The sequence below is a fragment of the Macrobrachium nipponense genome, chromosome 11 (genome assembly GCF_015104395.2).
Source record: "Macrobrachium nipponense isolate FS-2020 chromosome 11, ASM1510439v2, whole genome shotgun sequence".
Taxonomy (NCBI): Eukaryota; Metazoa; Arthropoda; class Malacostraca; order Decapoda; family Palaemonidae; genus Macrobrachium; species Macrobrachium nipponense.
In genome coordinates, this window is record NC_061087.1 from 17,227,843 (window position 1) to 17,240,342 (window position 12,500).

At 37.6% G+C, this 12,500-nt stretch overlaps 1 pseudogene; it reads left to right on the forward strand.

Annotated features, from left to right (window-relative positions):
* The window catches only part of LOC135213813 (uncharacterized), a 91,793-nt pseudogene that overhangs the window by 55,324 nt on the left and 23,969 nt on the right, over nucleotides 1-12,500 (forward strand).

The window sequence follows — 12,500 nt, forward strand, 5'->3', positions numbered from 1 at the left end:
CTTCACAGAAAAGAAGGGTTATTCGCCCTTGGTGATTATACCTCTTATAGAAAGCAATGTGTTAATAGTGTCCCCACGTAATACCCGGCGTGTAAGCCGGAGAGTGTTGTGCAATTGTAGATATTCTAATATTATTTCTGCTCCAATCAGTGCCTTAGAAATCTTTCAAATCACAGCTACTCGAGGCCTATTGGTCCTGGGAAATGGGTAAAAGAATGCAGTGTATGTGTTAGTGCTTGACCCTTCCCTTACCACAAAAATGTCATCCGACCAACCTGCAACCGTTGCGCAAGTGACCCTGGCACCTACCAGTGCCTGTGCCCCACACACAAGTTCCGTACTCGCGAACAATTGTCTTTATTTTATACAATACCAATTGAACCATTCCGATGTCGAGTCCACTATACAATCTGTCAGTGATGTCTTCTCCGATGAGGAAATCAACGTTGCATATACGAAATGCAAAGATCTGACACCAGAGAGCATTCTCAAGGAGCGATCCGCGAAGAACTTGTCCTCTCACAAGAAAATATCATATATCACTAAGTGGCTAAGGACCTGCTTGGTGGAAATCTACGCCGATGACCCTTACAATCTGCCTCCAAAGGGGCCTGTTGACCTAAGCCTACCTGCGGTGTACCACACGGCAGAAAATGCCTTCCAAACAGCAAAATCCCTCTCAGAAATAATTGGAAAAAACTCGGAAAAAATCGAGGAGACAAATGATAAATTATCAAGAATCTGGGACGTGATCAAAACAGTGGAAACAATCTCACACGGATCTGGGATGCGATCAAAGGAGTGCAGGGAGCGATAGACAATCGCACAGATAGCTACCAGACTCCTGTGAATGCGGCATCCAGTTTTTCCTTGCCTCACAGCAACTCGGAAGTGCCCCCATCTCCTGTAGACCGTTCTGAGGGGACTGTTGGTCTCCCAACTTTCTCCCTCCTCAGTGCCTTGGATGGAAGATAGATCTCCAGTGACGATTACCAGCCCTCGTGATCCTCCCCACCCTATCTCTCCCCCCCTCAACCCCCCATCGTAGATGCAGATGGGAGTGATCATGAGGGGTCTGGCAGCTGGCAGATACAAACAAGCAGAAAGAAGAGAAGAACCTCTCGTTTGACTGCTGGACCGGAGCCCAACATTCGTGCTTCACCTCGCCTGACACCTGAGAAGAGATGTCATGCAGTAATTCACAATCTGCGCTCATCAGTGACGCTAGACGCCATAGTGGAGAGAGTCAAGATTCTCAATGGCTCTGACCCACTCATCTCTCACGAACTCCCATGCAGAAGTAAACATAAAGTGGCTTACAGGATTACCTGCCTATTCCAACACACCGACGTTCTTAAAGGCGATAATTTCGGTCCAACCACCCCCAGGGAAGCTTACTGACATTCCAACCAGAGTCATTTCCACCCCCTGGATAACCCCCAAAAAACCCAAATGATCAGCGCATTCATCTCCCATCTTCGTGAGTAGCCATGGATACATTAAACATAATCTCTTGGAATATTTTTGGCCTCAAGCGGAACATGTTCTGCAAAAACTTCATTGGCATCATTGCATTGCAAGAAACGCTCCTCTGGCCCCATGACCTTGCCATCTGCGATTCAATTTATGAAGACTTCAGAACCTTCTCGACTTCATTGATGCAAGTTACAGATCAAATCATAGCCGGTCGCCCGAAAGGGGCCCTTTCTTTCCTGTGGCACAAATCGTTAGATAATATGATAAAAGTGATGACCTACAGGAGTGACAGATTGCTGGGGCTTCAAGTGACAGTAGGGAACTCTAAAATCCTAATAATTAATGTTTATATGCCATGGGAAAATAACAATAATTTTTATTATTACTGCATGATCTTAGGGGAGCTATACAGCATTATTCAAGATTCTCCTGCTGATCATATTTGTAATTGGGACCTTAATTCTCACCCCACAAAACAATTTTATAATGAACTTACTCGCTTCTGTCAAAATCATGCTCTCCAAATTATCCATGTAATGCTCCTCCTTCCCTCCTCCTATTCATATGTACATAATAGAGCGGACGCAATTACAACCTCCTGCATCACATCTCCATAACTTCATGATTCTATTATGACCTGCAATATTCGCTACGATCTTGCAACAGGCTACGATCACATCCCATTACAGGTGTCATTCAGTACCCCATCCCTCCCTACCGTGAACCCCCTAACTGACCGCCCACCAGCAGTAAACTGGGATTTTAAAAAACCAACAGAAAACCAGATACTTTAGGGCGACCACGGAAACCAGGTTGCGGTCAATAGTTCAACCGGCAGACGCCTTACTTTGTACCAACACAAATTGTAGAAATGACCACCACAGGAGGGATCTGAATGAATTCTATTCGAACATAATCTCCGCTATGCTTGCTTCGGGCAGGACTCCCTATAGATTTTGTCAAGGTAATTCTCGTAATATACCTGAATGAATGACTTTGTTAAAGATCTGTATACATACTCACGAGAAATGTTTTTACTGTGGAGGCAAAATGGTAGCCCGAGGGGAAGGGCACGCTGCATTACTAATGAGACAGGCGAGAGTGCAGTTCAAACATGCTCTTAAGCACTGCAGGTTAAATGAAAAACAACTAAGAGCCGATGCAATGTCTAGAAACTTAGAATCTGGTGATTACCCTCGTCTTTGGAAAGATCCAGTCCTTAAATCCCAAAACTAAAAAGCTATCACAGAGAGAAGGGAAGCAGTTGCAGACGAAGCTATCGCAAGTATGTGGGGCGATCATTTCAACAATATCCTGAATTGCATAAATGATCAAGATTCCCGAGGGGTTGTATATAACCTCCTTACTGACAACATTCAATTTCATTTTGCAGACCGTATTACGCCAGGTAACATAAGCGATGCCATAAACAGCCTACCTTATAATAAATCGCCCGGCTGTGATGGTCTTCCCTCACAGGCTTTCAAATTCTGCCATCCGATAATTTACATTTTGCTAGCTGCCCTATTCAATGCATGCATAATTCACCAGTTTCTTCCAGACTCCCTACTATTAGTTCACTTGATACCATTAATCAAAAACAAGCTAAAGGATGCAGCTGATCCTGGCAACTATCGGCTGATTGCAATCACAACGATCGCATCGAAGATACTTGAGTCGGTTCTTCTAGTGAGACTTCTCCCCTTTCTACACACCACTGACAACCAGTTCGGGTTTAAAGCAAGCCACTTAACCGACACCTGCATCTACATACTGAAAGAATTGCTAAACCACTACCTATCATCAGCCTCTCCTGTTTTCCTTTGTTTTGTAGATGTGAGAAAAGCATTTGACATAGTAAACTACCTGAAGCTCTTCCTGAAGCTGCATAAAAGGGGCACACCCCTATATCTAATTGGCATTTTACATTGCTGGTTCTCCACACAGCAATTCTGTGTCAAATCGGGTAAGTATTTTCGTACACATTCGGCTCCCTAAACGGGCTTCGGCAAGGGGGCATTCTCTCTCCATATCTGTTTAATACGTACACAGATGCCTTGAATGTCAAACTGAACTCACTCCCAATCGGATGCACTGTCAATGAAACAACTATAAACAACTTCTGTTACGCCGACGATATGGTTCTGATTTCCTCATCAGTGCAAGGTTTCCAACGACTCATCGACACTTGCCGCCAATATGCAGAGGAATTTGATATAATCTACAACGAAACCCAGTGCATGTCGCTGCTCCCGAGATCGCTTAAGTATATTGCAGAACCACAAATTTTCCTCGGAAACCATCGGCTGGAATTTGTGCACGAATTTCCGTATTTGGGTCACACTATCACCGGCGACCTAAAAGATACGGCAGACATTGAGCAGAGGCGTCGTAAACTATGTGCAACTGGCAACATGATTGCAAGGTGGTTTGCCTTCTGTCACCGAGACGTGAAACTGCTGCTCTTCCGCTCGTACTGCTACAGTATCTATGGGTGTTCCCTCTAGACCAGTGGTTCTTAACCTGGGGGCGTGCCCCGCTAATGGGCGTCAGCAATTTCCATGGGAGGCGCGAGCCCTAAGGAAAAATGGGGGAAAAAATTCTCTGATTATATTCGCTATTCTCTTAACAAGAATGGGGAACTAATATTCAGGAGTTTATGAAAAAATGCAAAAGTATCGATTTATAACGTTACTTTCCTAGGCTCTACTACTTTAATTATTGACCTCACTCCCTTTCCTTCGAAACCCCTTCTCTTTCTCATCTTTTTTTCCTTTAAATCTGGGAGGGAATTTGACTCATAGATACATGAGGGGCGTGAAAGAAAGGACTATCTCTTAGAGGGGGCGTGGTAATAAAAAGGTTAAGAACCACTGCTCTAGACGAACTATACCCGAGAGACCATGAGACGTATCACTGTTGTGCACAATGACATTTTGAGACGCCTCACAAACACTCCCCGCTACCACTCCGCCACACAGATGTTCATAGAAAACCACCTGGACAATTTAAAAATCATTGTAAGGCGAAAAATGTCCAGTTTGGTAACCAGAGTGAGAAACAGCAGCAACTCGCTCATACAAAGCATCGTAATGAGTGAATCAAGAAGAAGATCTAAATTGTGGGAAAGATGGGAAAATGAGGCCTTTGTCCCCTAAAGGAATTAATCTCTGTATTGGCAAGATGTCATCTGCAGATTTTGTCATTTGTATATTTATTGCTGATATTTTACTTTTTCATTATTACTGTGATACTATCAAGTTAAAGTTTTTTTTTTTTACATTCAATTTTCGTATTTAGCCCTCTGGTCCTGACTACTGTAACCACCTAAGGTCTCTAATGAAATTTAAGTTATATAATCTGTGCACTAACTGTTATAACTCTCAATGCATTTTTTTTCCTCACCAATATTATTACTGTTATTACCAGTATTATGACTACTATCTTTTATGCTGCCTCAGCTATTTTGTGGATAAGTGCCGATTACTTATTTTTTATCATCTCTCATGTATCTAGATTGTGTATGTTACTGTCGCTATTTTGTATATTCTATGTATATGGCCCTGAGCTGAAATAAAGGATATTATTATTATTATTATTATTATTATTATTATTATTATTATTATTATTATTATTATTCTATTCTTGCCCAGGAAACACATCCTATATATATATTATATATATATATATATATATATATATATATATATATATATATATATTATATGTTTGTGTGTGTATGTGTGTGTATAATTGAATCACGAAAATTTGGAACGTGATGAAAATTATATCAATAAAGGTAGAAGTCACATATGTATGTAATTATGTATATGTATTAATAATAATATATATCACATATAGATATATATATATATATATTATATATATATATATATATATGTGTGTGTGTGTGTGTGTGTGTGTGTGTGTGTGTGCGCTTGTGCGTGTGTGTAAATATGTATATGTATATAATATGTATATGTGTGTTTTTGTGTATATATAGTGCGTACTATACAGACGTCTATGAAACTTTTGATGTATTACACGCTAAGCACAAAATCTCTTGGTACCTTGTAATTACAATCACTTGAAACAGAAGGTATTGATCAAAATCAGAATTAGGTCACCAAGCGCAAATTGTCACTATTTTTCACAGGGGCGAAAATGTAAATACAGGGATCACAGATATCAAGAGACCCATTGAGGTGTCAATCCAGATCATGTCAATGACCGCTCCATTTTCTTAGATTTTCTTTTTCATATTTCTTCGGATGATTAAGTTTTGCAATTGCAGGTCATTTTACCCTTTCAGTGAAAGCGTCATCGAGGTTGTATCCATGAACGATCCTTATTCCAGATTAGAGACGCCATGTAACCTGATTAGCGGTTTTTCCTCTGGTTTTCTTTTCCGTCCAGGATAGTAATCACGTGAGGTTACAGCTGGACGGATGCGTGTACCTCGACCCAAGTGTAAGGGAAAGTCTGCTGAAGGCATCGACCTCGTTATCACGTGGATGGTTATCGGTTATTAAGCAGGTCCCTTCAGTGTCCAATAAAGGAAACGCACGCGCACACATTGAAGGTGATTATGCTAAGAAAAACAAAATAGATTGATAATTATGCTTCGCCCATTGTGATTAGGTTGTTCTCTTAATAAAGAGAAAAAAATTCAGAAGCGCACGCACTCGCAAACACATGAGAAAACCGAACAAACAGTCTCCATGGAGTAATACTTATTAAAGATAATCTGTGAGCAGTTTCATGATGATTCATGGCGAGTAGATGATGTTAAAATCGGAAATACAAAATAATTACGTGTATTAATACAATTTTACTTTCCATAGACGCCATTCTACATGTTTAGAGAGGATGAGGGTCCCCAACCTAAATCAGGATTAAAAAGGAATATCCAAAATCATTTAGTCATAACTAAATCGGCATCATTGCCGAATATTTGTCAGACTTCACACTCGATTAGATCTTAGTAGTATGCAATTTGATCTAAATGAGCAAATCGTCTTCAACCTGCTTAGGTGAAAAACTACAATGAATATTGCAGGATAGCTGTAATCGGAAGGATAAAAAATACAGTGCAGAAATTTTTTTTAAATTAATTTTTTTCCTTCTTTCTTTTCCATTTTTCAGCAAATCGGAGGAATGCTTTTGTTTTATCGTTCATATTCAGTCATTCAGATTTTCCTTGATGAGAGGTTATTTCTCCAGACTGAAAGTTCTCGTCGACAGAACACATGTACATGTTTTTCAGAAACGTATCTCGATTCAACATTTTTATCTCCCATGGTCTTTGAAAGCAGAGAGAGAGAGAGAGAGAGAGAGAGAGAGAGAGAGAGAGAGAGAGAGAGAGAGAGAGAGAGAGAGAGAGATGAATAAGGAAGAGGAAGTTCCCGTTGCAAAATTGAGCCCTGTGTTTAGAACTCCCTTTTGGGGACAAGTCATTGGCCATCGTTAACCCACATTAACGAGCCGAGAGAACCGGGTCGTGCTACGTTCTCGGACACTTGCTCGACAAGGCCCTTTCATTTGGTTAATGAGAAGGACGAAGCTGAACGAACTCTGGAGACTGGCGTTTCATACTCCAATGTTGCATGATGGAGCTTTAAAGCATTTTACAATATTTGGTTTCGTTTCATGAGGGGTACACGTCGATCGAGGTTACGTCGGTTAACAGTGATATCTTAACCGAACAGAAACAAGTTGAATATTGAAAGCTAAGCGTTCTCTCTCTCTCTCTCTCTCTCTCTCTCTCTCTCTCTCTCTCTCTCTCTCTCTCTAAACACCGGTTTTCCTTTCTCGAATGTCTCATGTCGGTTTTATGGTCAGTTATTTTTCTACCTTGTACTAAGATTTGATTATAAATGCTTCCGCATAAAGAAGTTTGCTTTAGAAATGAGAATTTTATTCTCAAATATTTTTCAGATACAGTGAAATACTTCTCACTGGATGAACATTTTCATACATAATATGGGATTGCCATTGTAGTTAAAGTATACTACTGTATTATTGCAATTTACCTACAAATAAATACTCATAAGGGGTCTTTTGTTTCCGTTGTCAAGCAACTTAGCTTATGGAGCCGACCGTTATAATGGAGTGTCTGGAACCAAGGATAAATTGATAGTGAGGCTATTCACGAAGTGCGTTTTGTATTCGAAAGAGGAAAATATTAGAATGGACACCCGTGGACACTAGTAAATTCCTTAGGCACTTGAAATTTCCCTCCGGGGTCACGTGAACTTGTCTCTTCGGTACACAGTTAGTTTGAGTGGTGCAAAAAATGTTTTAAATTTATATGTAGCACATCAAGGAAAGATGACAGTAAGCATATAGTTACGCTCACCACAGACAAAACTCGGGCGTAGTTGTACTGTACTTTTATCGTACGCAATCTGTTGAATTACAGACATAAATTCAGAATTAACATCAAAAGTAATAGCTTCACAAAGGAAGTACTGTGAAGTCGTTCTTGTAAAATGTTTAAGCTCGAAATTAATGTGTTATTGTCTAAATTAAACCACTTTTTTCTTATCGAGTCGTTATATACCGTCATTGCTTCATCGCCCCATTGGAATTAAATCCTAAATTTATAAAACTTAGTCAGGATTTCCCCTCGTTCCCTCTCGCCGTATCATTTCCCCTTGCTCGATGAGCTAATCTCACGGTTATTCCTCCACTTTATAGAATAATTGTGCAAAAGCTCTCCTTCTTGGGCGTTAGGCGTAAGGATCTTTTTTAAAAATTATCTTTCCATTTTTAGTTTCTGTTGCTTCGTTGAAGGTTTGAACAATGGGTGTGGCAAGGGTTCCACAAGGATGTACACTGGCCTAAAATTTTTCATAATGTTATGGTCATGGATGGTACTTTTCTTTATTTTTATTACAGAATCAAATCACCAGAATGACTTTTTCGCCTTTAGTTTCATTCGTTCACTGTAGGATATGATTGAATTTACAAGAAGAATCATTTAGTCATCAAATTATGTTTCTATTTTCCGAGGTATATAATGAACAATTGGGTAATAATTATAATACTGATGACCCAGACTTTTAAATTTAATAATATAAAATCTCACGTTGTAGTCGTTGGAATGACATTCGCCGATCATATCTACGAATCTGAATATTGACATAAACTTACGAACAGAAAGCACTGATGGAACTAACCCCTGGTTCAGACATTTTCGTACAAGAATTCAATTGGGGACTTGAAACTGAGAAAGAAAAAAAAAATTAAATGTCTTCAGAAAAATTGCCTTGGCGCTCAGAAGTGCCTAACTGTGCATAAATCATTTCAAGTAACTGATTAAAAGATTCATTTAACTTTCAATCTAAGATCAGAGATTAATCAAGAACTTTGGAGTTTAATTCCAGTGAATCTAATGCAAATTTGATTAAGACTGGCAATCTTGTGTATTTGCATGGTTGTCTCTCCAGAGATAAAGCTATTTTGAGTCTTGTATAGATTATGTCACCCACTCTTTTATATTTATAGATGTCCTGAAAAAAAAAAAACACCAACGGCGTATGCTTGCTTGATGATTTTTTAATGGAATTTTTTTTTTTTAGGGAAAATCACAACTTCCAATGTTTACATATATGATTTTGTTTTCCATATAAGCCAGTAATACCTTGATATTTATTAAGATTACTCATTCTTAGACCGACACATTCATAATGTATAACGATTTCTGTATAATAAATGTTTATCACAAGGAGAAGCTGCATTTCTTTGAATATCCCTTTAAGAAGAGGTTTACGTCAAGGTCTGCTGGGTAATCTCCTTTATCTTTTGCAGAGGTGTTTTGAATATACTCTCGTCAAATAATCAAAAGTCTTTTGCGCGTATCCTCTGGCCATATAACTTTAACTAAAGTTTTTATCAGGCATTCTGATTAGACATCACTATGGAACAAGAAGTAAAATCTTTTTGCACTGAATCAGAGAAACACACACAAACATACGAACTGATAGACCGACTTTAACTAAGAATATACAATAGATTTACTTTGATGGACAATTTTTATTCCTTTAAATGCGCGAATGGAATTATAAAATCATAAAATGACACGCCAATTATAAGAAAAGCACAAATATTGAAAATAATTATCAGCAAAACTTATTTAGAAATAACCAAGCTAGCAAACTTTTCCTCGCATATGATGCAGTGAGGGTAAAAAGGACAGCTAAAAACATCTCTTAACGTAAAAAGTCTTCAACGCTACATTGTTTAATTAATTTCCAAGTCTTCAAAGCTACATTGTTTAATTATTTTCCAAGTATTCAGCGCTACATTGTTTAATTAATTTACCTTCCCTTCCCTTAACAATAAATATGATTCATTTTTAATGAAGGGGGATCGCAGTTGTTCTTCAATCTGCAGTAGATAATAAAGAACATTATGGATTGCTACCGTCTACTTCTGACTGATTTAAATCAATATTACACGTGATGGAAAGGAAAGGAACAAGTGACGTAATCTTGCGAGGTGAAGTTTCTTCCCGTAATTATCACCATTCTCAATTGCATGATTTTTAAGCATCTTACTTGAACAACGGCATATTCAAAGCAACAACTTATATTGAAAGTTAAATAATTAATTAGAAAACGAAGCCAAGAGCAATTTTGTTATAGTAGACTTAATATTTGATTTTTTATTTTCATTTGGTTGATCCAATTCCCATCATTTTCATGGAGAATATGAAATAATGAGTTCTTAACTTTAGAGTGGGTAATACTTAATTTTCACTATGCTTCATGTTTAGATTAATTGAAAAATTACATTTCTTTAAGGGAAAAATTATATACATTGATTACATATATTCTTCTTGATGTATTTTTCAGAGAGGAGAAGACATTTTTATTTTAATAGAGTAAATAATTTCACGAACACTTCTTCCAATAACTTTAATCGAAAACTGAACAAAGTGAACGTTATATATGTTTCTATAAGTGCTTCTTGTGCACAGTTGTCCTTTTTTTTCTTTTTTTTTTTAATAAGTTCTTTTTCTGGCGGAGAAATTTATTTCAAAATTACATCACCAGAGAGAGAGAGAGAGAGAGAGAGAGAGAGAGAGAGAGAGAGAGAGAGAGAGAGAGAGAGAGAGAGAGTTGTCTCTTTTCAAAGTTGCAGTGTTCAATTCATACGACAGCAGCAGACACATATATAGACAGCCAACTATTGATAAAGAACGCTCTTTTTGGACATCATAAGCCTGATATTTTCCATATATTTAGGAATATTTTATTAAACTCATTACTTTGTCCGTATATACCGATATTTCATAATTAGTTAATTTGTATACCTCTAGGCAATGTTTTTAGGGAGGGAAAATAGACTACTAAAGACCACCCCACCCATGGTATATAAATGGAATTTTTAACAATACATTTTTAGACAAGGTATGAAATGATATTCTATTCATGAACTCAAATCTCCAAGTTTCCCAGAGCATTACGTATAATTAACTTGAAAATTAAATTTACTTGAGCAACATTCCCATCCTCGCTGAAAATAAATTCGAAGTCAAAATTCCTGTACCAGTTTGTTTCTAGAAATCCCATTTGGAATTTGTTGTTGTTCGTTTTCCTCGGAAAAAAAATCCTGTTTTGTTGTCTCTTTGTCCGGATGTGGGATTCCAGGACAGGTTAAATCGAAACGACTCTCAGATTTCGCTCCAACTTCCCTCGAGTGACAACAAACAACAGTGGGGAATGTAGGGCACATTCCCTCCAAGTCTTGGTGTTCTGAGCTCTGGAAACTATCACATGGAAGCGTAGCTAAAGCGTCTGAGGAATCCTGCTATATGTCTACGTTTCAAACAACAGCCAGCTTTGCCGCTTTACTTATAATTGACAGGAAATTATACTAATTTGTTCATGCCGAAACAAAATACATATTTTACATTATCTGCAAAGACTATCTAATGATTGATTGATTGAGTGATTGATTATGGCTATTAAACCTGGCGTTACAACATACAGGTTATTGACGCCGTAATAAATTTGAATAGAAAAATAAAAATAAATAAGATTAAACAAACTTCATATAAAAATACATAAAATTATATGTGATTATGATCATATTTCCTCGAATACTTGCAAATACTTATATCTGTAATGTAAATTTTGTTGAAGAGGCGTGCCTCCCACATGAACATACGTATAACTGCTCTATATTGCAATCTTTACTGAGAATTGGAGCCAGAATAAAATGATCTTCTCTGTCACGATTTACTATGCAACCTGTCTTTGAGAGAAAAGTGAATTTGATAGAATCATGGAGAGAAAACGAATGATTTAAGCGAATATTCTTCGAATCTACGACACAATTACAAGTTTTCCAATCTTCATAAATAGCAATACTGATATAATGGTGCCTTTCCTTTAATCAACATGTGGAAAGGATTATCATGATGCAACATTAAAGACTGATTACTTAATGATCTTGTAGCCTGATTAGGAACACTTACTGGGTTTGTACTTAATGGACTTTGGTGCATCACTACTTTCATTCGTGGTGGTAGGGAAAGTATAATATTCCTCTATCCTCGACAATAAAATTGTTATTACAATGGCAGCATCATACGTTAATAAATCTTTTATTATACATTTTCTTCGCTGAAAATTAATCAATAACTAGATTAGAACATACCTCCTACCATTCTGTCATTTGAATAAGGGGTTTATGAAGAGTCCTACCCTATCATTAGAAAATACCTCATACCATTCTATCATTTGAATAAGGGGTTTATTCAAATGATAGAATGATACCTTCATTTGATACCTTCTTAATCTTTTGCATCGTTTTTCTAGATTAAAATCACAGCAATTCAGCAATTACTGCTCTGTTCATCATCTGACGGATTGAAATCAATACATGGAATCAATCATCTTTAGGGTAACTTCATTAAATTTCCAAAGGTTCCCTTTCATTTCACGGTTAATAAGTGTTTTCTCATATCCTGGATATTATGAGATATGTTCTTCTCCAAAGTCTATATATTATGC